The 13,697-nt window shown below is 55.9% G+C and overlaps 1 long non-coding RNA gene across 1 annotated transcript in view; it reads left to right on the plus strand.

Moving 5' to 3' along the window:
* Positions 1-6,025, plus strand: part of LOC135281452 (uncharacterized) — a 77,220-nt gene extending 71,195 nt beyond the window's left edge. Inside the window, exon 3 of the long non-coding RNA XR_010348091.1 lies at positions 4,294-6,025. This is a non-coding gene — a long non-coding RNA (uncharacterized LOC135281452). The remainder of the gene's footprint in view (positions 1-4,293) is intronic.
* The last annotated feature ends 7,672 nt before the right edge of the window (positions 6,026-13,697 follow it).

Below are 13,697 nucleotides of genomic sequence, written 5' to 3' on the forward strand. Positions count from 1 at the left end.
CTGCCCTTATTGTTCTCAATGAGCTGGAACCGTGGAAATGAATATTCGCTCTGACCCCATCCTTCGCCCTGAGAAAGGAAGCAAGAAAGGAGGAAAAAGAAGCAAAACTGCCGAAGGAAAACCGAGTCATTCTCCCCATGATTGAGTAAAAAAATAACATGGGAGCATGGAAACAGAGCTGCCAGGGCGCAGCTATTGATTTACAGCGGGATCTGAATGCCGGCCCCGCCGGAGGCTGCCGGGTGTGCTGCACACACCGGAGCCGGGGTGAGGGCTCCGCTCCGCGGGCAGCGCTCGGGGGCGGGGGCTGGGGACACAGAGCGGGGACACGCACGGGGGGCTGCTGAGGGACACGCCACGGGCTGCAGGGACAATGTGCATCAGGAGTGACTGCGCTGGGTGCGGGAGCATCCGCTTCATCCGCCCGAGGACTCCAGGCCGCCCGAGGCCAGGGAGCAGAGACCTGCCCAGAACAGGACTCCAAGCCCCATCGCTTGGGTTTCTCTCCCCTAGTCACCCACCAGGCTGGGAAGAGCAGAGATGCCAGCCCAGTTTCGGGCTCTGTGCCAAACATCTCTCTGCCCGCAGCAGCCAGTTCCTGAGATGGGGAGGGGACAATTTCTCTGAGTCCCAGGTCCCCCCAGCACCCATCACCAGCAGATCTCTCCAGAGGCAGCAGCGCATGCTGGGCTGCCCAGGGTGGGGGACCCGCCTGCCCCCACCACGAGTGAAGGCAGTGGCAGCTGGAAGGGGGATGTCCCCATCCCTCCTGTGCTGCCTCAGTTAATCATCACGTTGGGTAATTGCACGAGTGGCCGAGAGGGCAGCTCGTGAGCATCTGGCTGCAGGTGTGGGGCCGTGGACGGGCACAGAAAGCTTTTAACTGGAATAGGGTTACAGTCAGGCAGCCCAGCAATGCCAGGGATGCGAGGAATCCCCTACCTGCTTCAAAAGGACGCTTTCTTTATCGTCTAATTAAAAAAAGGGCAGTGGTGGGGGGGACTGGAGTGCACCTGTGCTGGCAAACACCGGCCAAGAAAGGGGGGAGTGAGGGCCTGAGCAGGGAGCAGGAGTGAGGAGGGTGTGAAGGGACTGTGCTGGAGGGCAGTGGCAAAAGGACAAGGACTGGGATGGGTCAGCACCTCCAGGACTCCGTGGAACCTCTGCTGCCAGTCAGTTGTGCCAGGTAGCCCCTGCTTGGTTCCACTGCAGCAGGGCAGGGCACACAGTCTTTCCAGCTGTAGTCAGGTTGCCTTCATCCCCATGCAATGCCATCCCTCTGTCTGACAGGTCTAGAAAGCACCCCCACCGCTGATTTATTGGCAAGGTTTAATATTAATCTGTAGGGATTAATGCTAGCTGGGTAAGATGGTGTGAACTCTATGCCCTGACTCAGCTCCTGAGCAGTGCCCTGGAAAAGTTTCACACTGCTCAGCTCTTCCTTTCCTTTTCCTCAGCTGGTGTTATTGGAGCTGTGTCAGGGAAGCTTATGTGGAGATCAGGAAAGGTTCATCCCCCAGAGGGTGCTGGGCACTGCCCAGGCTCCCCAGGGAATGGGCACAGCCCCGAGGCTGCCAGAGCTCCAGGAGTGTTTGGACAGCGCTGCCAGGGATGCCCAGGGTGGGATTGTTGGGGTGTCTGTGCAGGGCCAGGAGTTGGATTGGATGATCCTGATGGATCCCTTCCGACTCAGGAGATTCTGTGATTATTAGATCAGAAGACTGTTTTAAAACTGATGTTTCAGTCAAAATGACTCCTGCAGTGAATCAGCCTCAGCAGCATCAAGGCAAAATTTCCAGTAGGAAAGAGCAATTAAGTTTAATGGCAGTGAACCCTGGCTTTAGGATTTGTATCTCAAAAGCTCCTTCTCCGTCTGGCTCTCTGTGGCTCCTGCTGCATCCAGTGAAAACAGGGCTGGGGGTGCAGCATCTCCCACCTTATTAGAGAGTGCGTGGGGATGGAGCAACCCTGAACTCTCCATCCTTTCACTGATTCCATCTGAAATTGGCTGGTGACTGTTGCAGAGCTGGACACAGAGACATACCTGCACATACCATGAGTACAGGAACTTTGAGTGCTTTGGAAACCAAGCCAAAAAAGAAAGGAAAAAAAATGAAAAAGAAAAGGATGAAGCAGAGTGGAATCAAGCCGTTCATGTGCTGTGGGAGCAGTTTGGACTAAGAGCCCAGCACGGGTTTAATGAGATCATTTCACACCTCTAATTAAATAGGTGCAAGTCTCTGCAAGGAGGAGGCTTTGGGCCCTGGGACACCCCAGGGGTTTGCAGGATGGAGAAGTCAGGGGTGGAGGAGAGAAGCTGTTTGCCCTGGATGCATTTGCTGGCTCTGTCTCTGGGGAATGGAGTCATCACTGAGTGCATGCAAGTAACCCCAGAGGGGTTGCTTGTGTGTAGAGAACTGCCACATCCCACTTCCACGCTGGCATGCCACAGGGATGGACACCCCCAGATGCTCAGGGGTATGCTGGCAGCACCTTGCTGAGGCCAGGCTGGGGCAGGTTTCCACCTGCCAAGCCTCAGTTTCCCCAGCTGTGATGTGCAGGCAGGCCCCTCGAGATGCACTGTGAGGAGCTGAAATCCAGCTGTGTGGGGAGCTGGCTCTTCTTACAGCCTGTCCCTCCCTGCCCCCCCCAACTGGGACATGGGTTTTCCTGGTGTCCCTAAAGGTTCTGCTTCCCCCCCTCACAAGTGGGAATTGGGTGCCATCCCGCTGACACCTGCAGCAGTGATGGATATTTCCTGTGGTCACAGCAGCCAGCACAGAGCCCAGGACAGGCACTGGGATCTCACCCTTAGGAATGATGTCCCAGCCTGTGCCCACCCCTTGCGGGGCTGGATCTGGGTGAGGACACAGCTGGATGTTGAGGCAGCACCATGCTGGGGGGTGCCTGGGTTTGAGAAGGCTTCTGGGGCCTCCAGCAGCCCTCCCTTTGTCTCCAGAGCAGAGGGGCTTTGCTGTAGCTCCCGAGCCTGCGGCTGCTGCAGGTGAGCACATCCACTGCTTTGCTCTGCTCGTGGCACAGGGGGAAGGCAGAGCCCTCTGGGGACAGGGGTGGGAGGAGAAGAACAGGATCAAGGACAGCTATGCCTTGAGCTTCACATGCTGATTCTACAGCTTTTGGCTTCACCTCACCTCCCCTCCCCGCCTGGCAGCTGGGATCTGCATGGACCAATGCCAGAAGAAAACAAACGCCCTTCCAGCCTGTCATGGGGGGCAGTGAGGCAGGAGGGTGGGGAGCAGAGTTTGGGGGCTGTGCTGGAGAGGAGCAGCCCTAAAGTCCCCACCGTGCAGGAGAGGAGCAGGTCTCTGGGTCATGAGGGAGATAAAGTTCCCCCTTTCCCCTCACTGCACCCTAATGATGTGCACACTGGGCCCCTCTTCCTCCATCCCCCTTTTGCAGGGGCAGGAGTGGCAGGAAGTGATGTTCTGCCTTGGCAGCAGCATTGTGGGGGCATCGCAAGGTGGCATTGCACAGTCCTATCCATGCTGGAGTCTCATGGGAGCTGTGGCACAGCCGGGGTGCAGCCCTGCCACAGAGCTGTGCCGTGCCATGCCGTGCTGTGCCGTGCTGTGCTGTCCACTTCCACCCCAGGACGCAGTGAAGGGACAAGCAGCCTCAAAATCCCCCACAGCACTCCTCGAGGGGGACGACCAGGCTGTGTAAGGCAGCCTGGGTTGGTGCTGCCTCCAGACACTCCCCGTGCTCTTCAGATGTCCAAGGCAGAGCTTGCAAGGACTGTCCTCACGTTGTGATGGATCTGTGCCAGTAAGAGCTGCAGGCAGCTGGACATCTGCCCTCATCGCCTCCCGCCAGGCAAGGTCTGGGATGTGCTTCCAGCCTGGGATTTATTTTAGTACCCAAGTCTCTCCCTGAGGCAGTGCAGCTCCTGGATTTTCAGTACACCCGCCCTGGCCAGGGGCCTGGCATGTTCCTGACCCCTGCCCCTTGTCCCCACAGTGGGAAGAGAGCCAGTTCCCTGAACCCTGCCAGTCCTCCCCTGGGACAGCACACTGCTGCTGCCCTGTGCCAGGAGTGGCACAGTGCCTCCACAGCCCCCGCCTCACATGGGCAAACACACGGAAATCTGTCCCCAAATCCGCTGTGCCAGCTCCATCCTGGAAACACCTGCTCAGATCCCGTGAGCATGGCACTGTGCGAGCTGGCCCCTCCGGGCCCCTCGCGACCTGGCTGGCAGCTCCTGGCAGGCAGAGCCTGTGGCAAAGCTGACGCTGCCCTTCCTAAAGTTCTCCCTTTCTGTCCCTCTGTCTCCAGTGACAAAGGAAAGTTCTGGGAGAGGCTATGGACCCTAGCAGCTGCTGCAGCAGTCTGAAGCTGAGTTCAAAATTTGGCTGATTTTCCACTGTTGTGATGGTTCCTCAGCAGGTCATGTCTGTGCTCTGCAGCGAGGCCCTGTAGCTCAGCACGATGGAGTCCGGGGTGAAGACAACAGATTTGGTTAAAACATCCCTCCTCTGAAACCTCAGCACTGGTAACAGCCTGGCAGAGCCCCTCATGGTGTCACCAGCTTCTCTGCACAGCTCCCGCCCAGCTCCCATGTGATGAGCTGTGCCCTTCCCTCAGTTTATTGCTTTGGCATGCTGCACCCACCCTTGCTCCAGCGATCTCAGTGTTGGCCACCATGGGCTTCCCACACACCATCCTGCTCCTGCTGCTGCCTGCATCCTGCCTGGACCCTGCCTGGACCCTGCCTGTGGGCTGGCACCATGTTCTTCCTCCCAGGCCCCTCCGATGACACTGTGCTGGCACAGCCCCACTGCCTGGCACAGCATGGGGAGGTGATCCCGGCTGGACATACAGCTCCATGATGTCCTCTGCTTGTCCAGAAGAGCTGTGAGAAGCTTGAGCCCAGAGGAGAACCCAGGGGTAGGGGGAGCAGGAGAAGGGAGGAGGGGGACTTTTCCCTCGTAATTTCAATAAACTAAATGAAAGGGGTGGAAAATTGGTATTTCATGCAAACCTTGGTGAGGGTTAAACCACTTCCAGATGCTGTCTAAGAAGGTTTTGCTCCAACCTGATCTGTTGCAGATAAAGCCATAGACACTCCTGCCAGATATTTATTACAGAGCAGTGGAGTTTCCAAGCAGTGGCGTGATCCAGGTGGCATTTTGTGCCATGCTGTCCCTTAGAGGGAGCAGAGACCACTCAGACATGTTCCTCCCAAGGACAGCACTGAGCAGCCCCTGGTGCAGACAAGCTGGGGTAGGTGGCCGGGGTGGTGACAGTCCCGTGGGGGACTGGGGAGTGGCAGATGCTAACATGAGGGACCCCTTGTCCCTAGACACCACTCTGGCTTTACCCCCTTGCACCATCCCTTTTCAGCAGGACCATCCCCAGCTTTTCCCTCTGCTCCCAGTCTGACCTGCTCCAACCCCTCTGGGCTCTGCTCACCTCGGTGGCACCCAGTGGGCAGGGTGAGAAGACCTGGGAGGGTGATCAGAGGTGACAGAGACAGACAGGTGGCTTTCCTTCCCATAACATGGGAGAGCAGGTGCTCCCTTGGTCATGGCCCTGAGTGAGGTCCAGGGCTGGCTCAGCAAAACCCTGCAGCTCCCAACCCCACAGGCACCTTGTGCCCACCCCAGCAACCCCAGGATGGATCTTGCCACTGCCTGTGGCTGATGCACAGGGTCATTTTAAAGCTGGAGAAACTGAGGCATAGTCAGGCCAAGAATAGAAGATGAGCTGACTGCACTTCTGGGGCTGCTGCTCTGCTGCACGTGCAGAAGACACGAGGGTCCCACGGCTGAAGCGCAGCTTTGCCGTGGCCGGCAGTGGGTCCGGCAGCGAGTCCCGCAGAGGGTGCAGCACACCTGCCCGAGCGGGAGCAGAGCCGGCATTCCTGCCCCCGAGCCCTTCCTGCCCCCCCGCCGCCGCTGCGCCCCCGCTGCCTTTCGGCCTCCGCTTGTTTTCTTAGCAGGCGGGTCCCGCGCTTTCCGAGCCCAACAATTTCCTGCCCGGGCGAACACATTCCTCTATTCCCCCATCACAGGTCCCTCCTGCCACCTCCCCACCTTGCTGCTGGATGCTGCCGCTCTCCACTGCTTGCACCACATTGCCTCTCTCCCCCCACACCCTCCGGCCTCAGTTTCTTCATCTGGGACCCCCACGCTCCTTCTGGGAAGCAGAGCAAAGCCTGGGGACGCGGGATGCTGAAGCTGGCATCCTTCCGCAGTTTTGAAGTGCTAACAGAGGTGATGTTTTGCCCCCTTTTGCCGTGTCGGGGGGCCGGACAAGCACCAGTGGGAAGATGGTGATTTGGAGTGCAATCCGAGGGGACCCATTCCAGCCCCAGCCTCACCATCAGCTCCAAAGCACTGCTGGCAGTGCTGAGGGCAGTGGGAATGTCCCCAAGCTCATTGCTGGAGTCCTCCCTATCCCCCAGGAGCAGGATGTGCAGAGCAAGGCGATGCCAGGCACTCTGCTGTCGCTGGGGGAACATCACACAGGTGGGCTTCCCAACTCTGCAAGATGGGAAAACCAAAAAGGCAGCAGAGCAGTGGTGGGACAGTGACCTGGGATAGACAGTGACTGCCAGGGACATCCAGGTTGGCACTGGGGGGATGGGCATCACCTGGGAGTGCAGAGTCCAGGACTGATGGAGCTGCTGGGGGCAATAGGGGGGTGAAGCACTGGGCAGAACTGGGCAGAACCCAGCAGGTCCACTTTGGAGACTAACTCTGCATCACCTGGGGGACCACTGAGTATAAGGTGGTGGTCTGAGCCAGAGGGACCGTGTTGCTGGGGTTTGTGTTGCTGGCAGAGGGTTCAGGAGGTGGGTGGGCAGGGGCAGTGAGCGCAGATGTGCCCTTGCCAGCTGCCCCCAGCACGCTGCCAGCACTCCAACATACCCGTGGCCCGAAAAGAAAGAAAAAACCCCGTCCCACCCATCAGGAAACCTCAAATCAGGGCCAATGTTTTTGTAAGGTTTTTTTCTTCTCTCTCCTTTAACACATCTGCCAATATAATCTGACCTTTTCCATATAAATAAAGCACGCGCGCTTGGGCTTTGATCCCGTGCTCTAAATTTTCTATTTACTTAATTGGCCCATCCAAGGGCTGAGCAACTCGCGGGCCGGCAGCTGCCGCCGCCGCCGCATTCCTGGGGGCTTATCGCCACCCGCTCACCTGGTTGTCATTAGCACGGGCCTGGCCCCACGCCCCCGCTGCGGCCACCTGAGCCCGGGCACGGCGCTGCCCTGCCAGCCCGCACCCAGCCCTGCTGCCCGGGGGGCACGGGGACACCCCGTGGGGGTTTCACGGGGGATCTCGCTGGTTTGGCTCTCTGTCACCCCACTCCACGTCGCCTTCACCTCTGGAGGGAAGCTTGCTCCAAGGGAGAGGGAACCCCATGGGCTGGACCCCCTAATCCCATCCCTCTGTGGGGTTAGAGGGTCAGAGGCTTTCCCAGGCAGTCTGGGGAGGGTGGTCCTCCAGAAAGGGGACCAGGGCTTGATTTACTCCCTGGAGTTGCTTCTGTTTCCATACAGATCATATCCTGGTTACCCTTCCATGGATTAAGAACCATAAATGTCCCCACACACAGCAGGAAGAAGAACAAAGCTTTGCTCTCACAGGGGTCTGAAGGCTCTGGGCACCTGGAGAAGGTGACCCCTGAGCAGTAGCCATCTGTTTTCCCCCAGACCTTCCCTGCTGGTGCACCAGGCCATGGCAAGGACCAAGCCCTTCTGCTGCAGGCCTGTACTGACCAGCTGGGAGAGCTGACACCTCCTCAGCAGATCCCCACTGTCCTGACCATGTGGAGCCCAGCCTGGGGCCTGCAGGGCTGGGACCAGCAGAGATGGCAGGACTGTGTATCTTGCTGCAATGCTGTCTGTGCAGGGTACTGGGGGCTATGGACCATGGGGAGATGCACAGGTCCCAAGAGTGGACTGTGACTGTGCTTTCAACCTTTCAGCTATTACTTTTTGGTCCAGGAAAAATAAACAAGTACAGGGAAGGCTTTAGGCAGACCCAGACATGTGCCTTGGTCTGCTGGCTAAGGTGCCGCCTGTCCCTGCTCTGAAGAGGCAGAAGATGATCCTTCTGCCCATGGTTACTCAGTTTCTTCAAGCATTAATAAGGGCCTGAGTGAGCTTTGGTACGCTCCAGCTAGCAGGAAGCTGGGGAGAGCAGCACCCAAAACGACCCCTCTCCAAGCAGGAGTTTTTCCTGCCTGAGGTGACACATGCAGGTAGATTTTGGTGATGGGAGGGTTGGATCATCTGTCCTTAACTTCTCCATTCTCCTTTTCTCACTCTCACTGGAAGGGGAGGCAGGTCTCTTTTTAACCTGGTTCAGCTCAGAAAGAAGACATTGGTGGTCATCCTGCATCAAATGTAATCTCTGATGTGTGGGAGGCCTCCTATGAGCCCTGGAGGGCTCCTGATAGTACCTGGACAATGCTGAGGCATGAGGATAGATTCCAGCTCCCAAAACCTCCATACAGCTGGTCATAAACCCTGGGTTCCTGATACCCACCATAATGAACAGAAAGCCAATTACAAGCCTTTAGACAGCACCAGGGCTGGACTGACAGCAGAATCATAGAATGGTTTAAATTGAAGGGACCCTAAAGGTCGTGTAGTTCCACCCCCTGTGATGGGCAAGGGACACCTTCACTAAATCAGATTGCTCAGAGCCTTGTCCAGCCCAGGCTGAATACTTCCATGGATGGGGCAGCCACAGCTTCTCTTTCCTTATTAATTCTCATGACGATATGAATGAGGGAGGAGGATGGTTCTGTGGTTCTGGCCATGGTGACTGCCCTGGACCAGCAGAGCCCTGGATTGTAGGATACAGAAGAGCAGCAAGTTAGATGAAGCCATGGGTTGGCCCTGAAGTAACAGCACTGGGAGCTGAGGCCAGAGGCTGGGTCAGGCACAGCTGGATGGACCTCAGCCTCTGCAGGACACCCAGCATGGAGAAGGAACTGGCCTGGCATGGCAGGTGCCACCCAGCACTGCTCTTGTCCTGAGGTGCCAGTCCTCCTTCTGAGCAGCCAGGGGGGATTTTCCTCTGATCAACTCCCCATTCTGCTTTTTCACATTGTGGCTAATGATTTATACACCAGTGGTGGGCAGAAGGAATATTTAACTCCCAAGTACCTCTGTGTGGTGCTGCTGGATGTGCCAGCTCAAGTAATGGATGGGCACCACAGGGTGGGACTGATGGACCACATCCACGGTGCTGCAGAGGGGCACCCCCAGGAGCTGAGTGCTCAGACAGCTGTGCCAGCTGCACCCATGAGGTGTGACAGCTCCAGCTGTGGTGTGGGACATGGAGCGTGTCCGGCTCAGGATGGATGTCACCCCCCTGGCTACACCAGCTCTTGTTAACCCGCTCTCCCTGCTCCCCCAGGCAGCTCTGAAGCTGCTATAAATCCCCACAGTCGTTTGCACTGAAGCTGGTGAGTCAGAATGACTGGTGTGTCCGGGACCTCTTTTCTCCAGGGAAGCAGCTCCATGGACCCCAGCGTGCTGGGGCCCTCCCCACCTCGCTGGCAGCTGTCTTCTCAGCTGTGCTCACCAAAGGACTGAAAGTCTTTCTTTGCATCTCCAGCAAAGCTTTGCTGCCAGAGATCCCAGATGGCTTTGCCTGCTGAAGCCCTGTTCCCAGCTCCTTGGAACCTTTGAAGATGCCTCCTCCACTGCCTGGCTCTGCTTCATCCAGTGCAAGCAGCACGACTGTAATCTCACCTAGCCTCTCCACAGTCCTCCGCGTGGTGAACCAGTGGTTTTCAAAGTGACAAACTTGGTCCATTGGTGCCTCACAGTGACACCCATCGAGGTCCCAGACAAACTATCTCTTCTTCTTGGTGCCATCCCAGCGGGATGATGTGGGCAGCACAAGCAGAACAGGACAAGGAAGAGGGGAAGGAAGCTAAGGAAGAGGGTGTCGGGTGGGATTTCAATATCTGACATGTTGATGTTTCCCAAGTAGAAGCCAGTCATTCAACATCTGGCCAAGAATATTGCGTCTTGCTTAAGAGCAACTCCAGATGTTCCCAAGACCTTTTTCTCATTATTTTATTTATTTCATTCTTTTCTTCTCTCCGCTCCCTCCTAGGCACTCTTGACTCACTAAATCAAGGGAGACAGGCTTTTAACTCTCTGGAAAGAAATAAACGACTCAATGGTGATATGAAACAAATTTTCTGGAACTATGTGAGCAGATGTGTGTTGGGGGAAGGGAAAGGGAGGAGCAAGGTGAGGGAGATCAAGAGAAAGAGAGGGGTACGTCTACATGGGCATCTCTTCATCATGAGGTGCCCCAGCTGGATGCACAGCATGATGGTCAGAGGGACGTGCAGTCTTCACTACATATGTAGGACTGGCAAGGACAGGATTTGTGACTGGAGGAATAAAGGGAGATGGACCAGTTCCTGCTTCAATGAGTTGACTGGTTATCCCATCTCCAGAGTAATTTGGTCCAGTTCTTACCACCTGGAAGTGACTCAGAGCTGAGGAGGTCAAAAGAAGGATGAGTCTGGTATGTTCATGACGCTCATCTGTAGAGGTGATTTATCATCTCTGACAGGATTGGGAGAATGAGCAGCCAACCAGCAAGAAACTTGGGAAAAGAGAAAGTTTGGTGGGAGGAGGGGAGAGGTCAAAGGCGAGAGAGATTAATGAGAGAAAGATGAAGGAGGGCAGTGAGAATGTGAAAGGATGACCCAGATATACAGAAACGTGGTTTCTCGATCAAGCTCCCTGACTCTTGCTAATGTGCTAGTCAGGCCTGTTGTGCCAGTGCCCACCGTGTGCCACACAGGCAAGGGCTTCATGGGCCTCTGAGGGACTAGAGCTGCCACCTCTGCAATCTCTTCAGACAGAATTGCTAGCGCTGTGCTTATCTCCTGTTATCCATACTATCCCCTCCTGAGCCATCACCTCCAGCTTCATTTTGTCAGAGCTGCTTTGTCTGGATTTGAATGCTCCCAGCCTCTTACAATCCTACCCATCCTGTGGTAGAAGGGTGGTTTCTAGACTCTAGGTAAAGCCATGGGACTGAAACCATTTGCTTTCTCCTCCTCTTGCCAAGAAAAGCTCATATTGTTCCCTTCTTGTTCCCTTTTGAGTTGAAGAGCAAAATACTGGATGACCACTGCCGTCAGCCTAGAGAAGGACCTGATCACAACCTGTGTATGGCCACAGCAGGCCTGAAGGAGCTCACCCAGAGAAATGTGCCATTAAGAGGCAGTGAGGGTGGTAGAATGCAGCTCTACATCATTTAACCCACTTGAGAGACCTGCCACTGGCTCCAGAGCACCCAAGGAGCGAAACACCTCTGCCAGCTCTCAGCACAAAGCCCTTTGCAGGACACATCCCATTATTAGCAGAAAGCCAACGATTCAACGGGTGAGATTGATGCTTTGGCCTGGTGAGGTCCAAGCTCCCCAGCCTGGGAAGTTCCAGGTGCCTCCCTTGTGGCAATGATGGAAAGGCTGCCAGCTTTCAGAGAGCTTTCATTCTCAACATCCGCTGAGATATCTGGGTCTCCAAGAGGTCTGGGGGCTGGGAATGCACACACACAACCTTGCTGAGCAGTTTCTGCTGTACTGTACACACTTGAAGCTCACGAGAAACCCTCAGAGACCTTCTGTCTGGCAGTAAGAGTCCTTCAGAACATGACAGAGGAGATCTTGAGAAACCACAAGTGCTGTCCAGCTAATGGCTGCTCACATGCTTCTGCAGAGCAGTTCAGCTCATTCATGAGCAGGAATTCTGTCTGGATTTGGAGCAGGAAAGGATCCCATGGGATGACAGCTCAGGGGCTGCTGAGGAGCAGTAGCCTGGTTTCCACACCAGCATGTAGCATACACCAGTCCCGTGTTTGATCCATGCCCAGCTCCATGGTTGTCAAGAGTTGGTTAGGAAATCCCCAATCCAACTGGTTTTACCCTCTGAAAAAGCCAGTTTTCTTAAGCTGAGCCAGCTGACTGTCACTCTCCTCAGCATCTGGCCCAGCTCCCTGAAGCTGAATCCCTGCATTTGGAAAGCCCTGGGGAAGCTCCAGGTGGGCTCATGTGATCCCAGTCCTGTCTGGGCTGCAGGTGGCCTGCAGCTCCTTTGGGCTCCAGCCTGAGTCATGGCTGTGAGAGCATCCAGGCTTCCTGCCCTGGAGAAGGGGCTTGGCTCCTGGTTCCTCGCTCTGCAGAGCAAGGCCAAGAGACCGTTCTGGCTCTCAGGAGGACCTGCACTTCAAAATTTTCCAAACAAATCACTTGGATTATTTCTAACTGACATTTTTTGGAGGGGTTTTCCTCCCGCCGGAAAGGAAGGACTTGATTTATTAATTTTTCAAAAGTTTTTCATCCAAACTTTCTGAATGCTCAAATGGGGGTGGAGAGAGGGACAATGAGTTTGGGCAGACCAGATGCACCAGCCCTGCCTGAAGCTGGCAGGCACAGGGGACTCTGTGCTGAGGCTCCTGGCTCCTCCTCGCTGTCCTCAGCTTGCAGATGAGTTCCCTAGGACCCCTTTGAGTGCCCACAGCCACCCCAGTGCCCTGCAGCACCCTGGAATGCTTGGGCTGCTGATCAGGCCACCAGTGGCACTGGCTAGGATGGAGACACCAGCTCATCTATGAGTAAAATTCAAATTTTTATGCTTTAGTGTCTTTTAGCTTTCCCTTTTTTGACTTTCCCTTTGACTGGAGGAACTGAGGGGGATTTCCAGACCATAGGGTACCCTGTCTCTCGGACAGGGCCCATAACCATGTCCCTGCCCTAACCACAGGACACCATATTCCTATGCCAAGGTGCAGACTCCAGTCTGTGCCAGTGGGTCTCTCCCAGCTGGGTCAGCATCAAGGAGCAGCAGGCAGAGTGAGGTGTCTGCAGCCCCTTAGCAACCCACACCTCCCCAAAATTCCCAACATCGCCAAGTACTATGGGGGTCAGAGAAGGGAGAGATCAGGACCTTGCTGGGAGGAGCCTTGCTGTGCCCATCTGCCCCCTGTCCTGGGTTGGGTGGCAGAGGGGTGCTTGCACTGGTGATGGGGGCAGGGTGGTCCCTAAACATCCCCTACTCTCCCATCATCCTCCCACTGCCCAGCTGTGGGGTGGTTCCCACCTCTTGCCCTGATACTGCCATCACTGGTGGGAGGTGGAGGCACCTGAAAGGCTTCACCACAGCTTTTTTGGGGGACCTGATGGTGACACCTCTTTCACTGGCTGCTCTCTCCTGTAGCAGCTCCTGCCTGTGCCCCTGCCAGCAGCCCCTGGAGCACCAGGAGCTCTTCCCAGCAGTCAAGAGCAGTGTCAGAGGCTGACCACCCTCTCCTGCTCCAGGGAATCCTAGAATGGTTTGAGTTGGAAGAGCCCTTAAAGAATGTCCCTTTCCAACCCCTGCCATAGACGGATACTTTCCACAGGACTAGGATGGTTGGAGACTGATCCAGTCTGGGCTTGGACACTGGCTATGGGAAGCAGGTTTTCATACCCACCCCACACCGTGGGGTCTCTGAAGTCCTCACTGCCACCATCAAGACCATGTGGTGGGAGAAGTAGTGACAGTGTGCTTCTCAGGAATAGGAGCCATCTGGGCTGGGGGATGAGGGAAACAAAGCCCTGAGACACCTGCATCCCTAGGAATCACACTCTTTACAAGGAACAGGGTGGATCTCTCCTCTCCAGAGAGGCTCTGAAATTCAGA

This window comes from Passer domesticus, chromosome 15 (genome assembly GCF_036417665.1).
Source record: "Passer domesticus isolate bPasDom1 chromosome 15, bPasDom1.hap1, whole genome shotgun sequence".
Lineage (NCBI taxonomy): Eukaryota > Metazoa > Chordata > Aves > Passeriformes > Passeridae > Passer > Passer domesticus.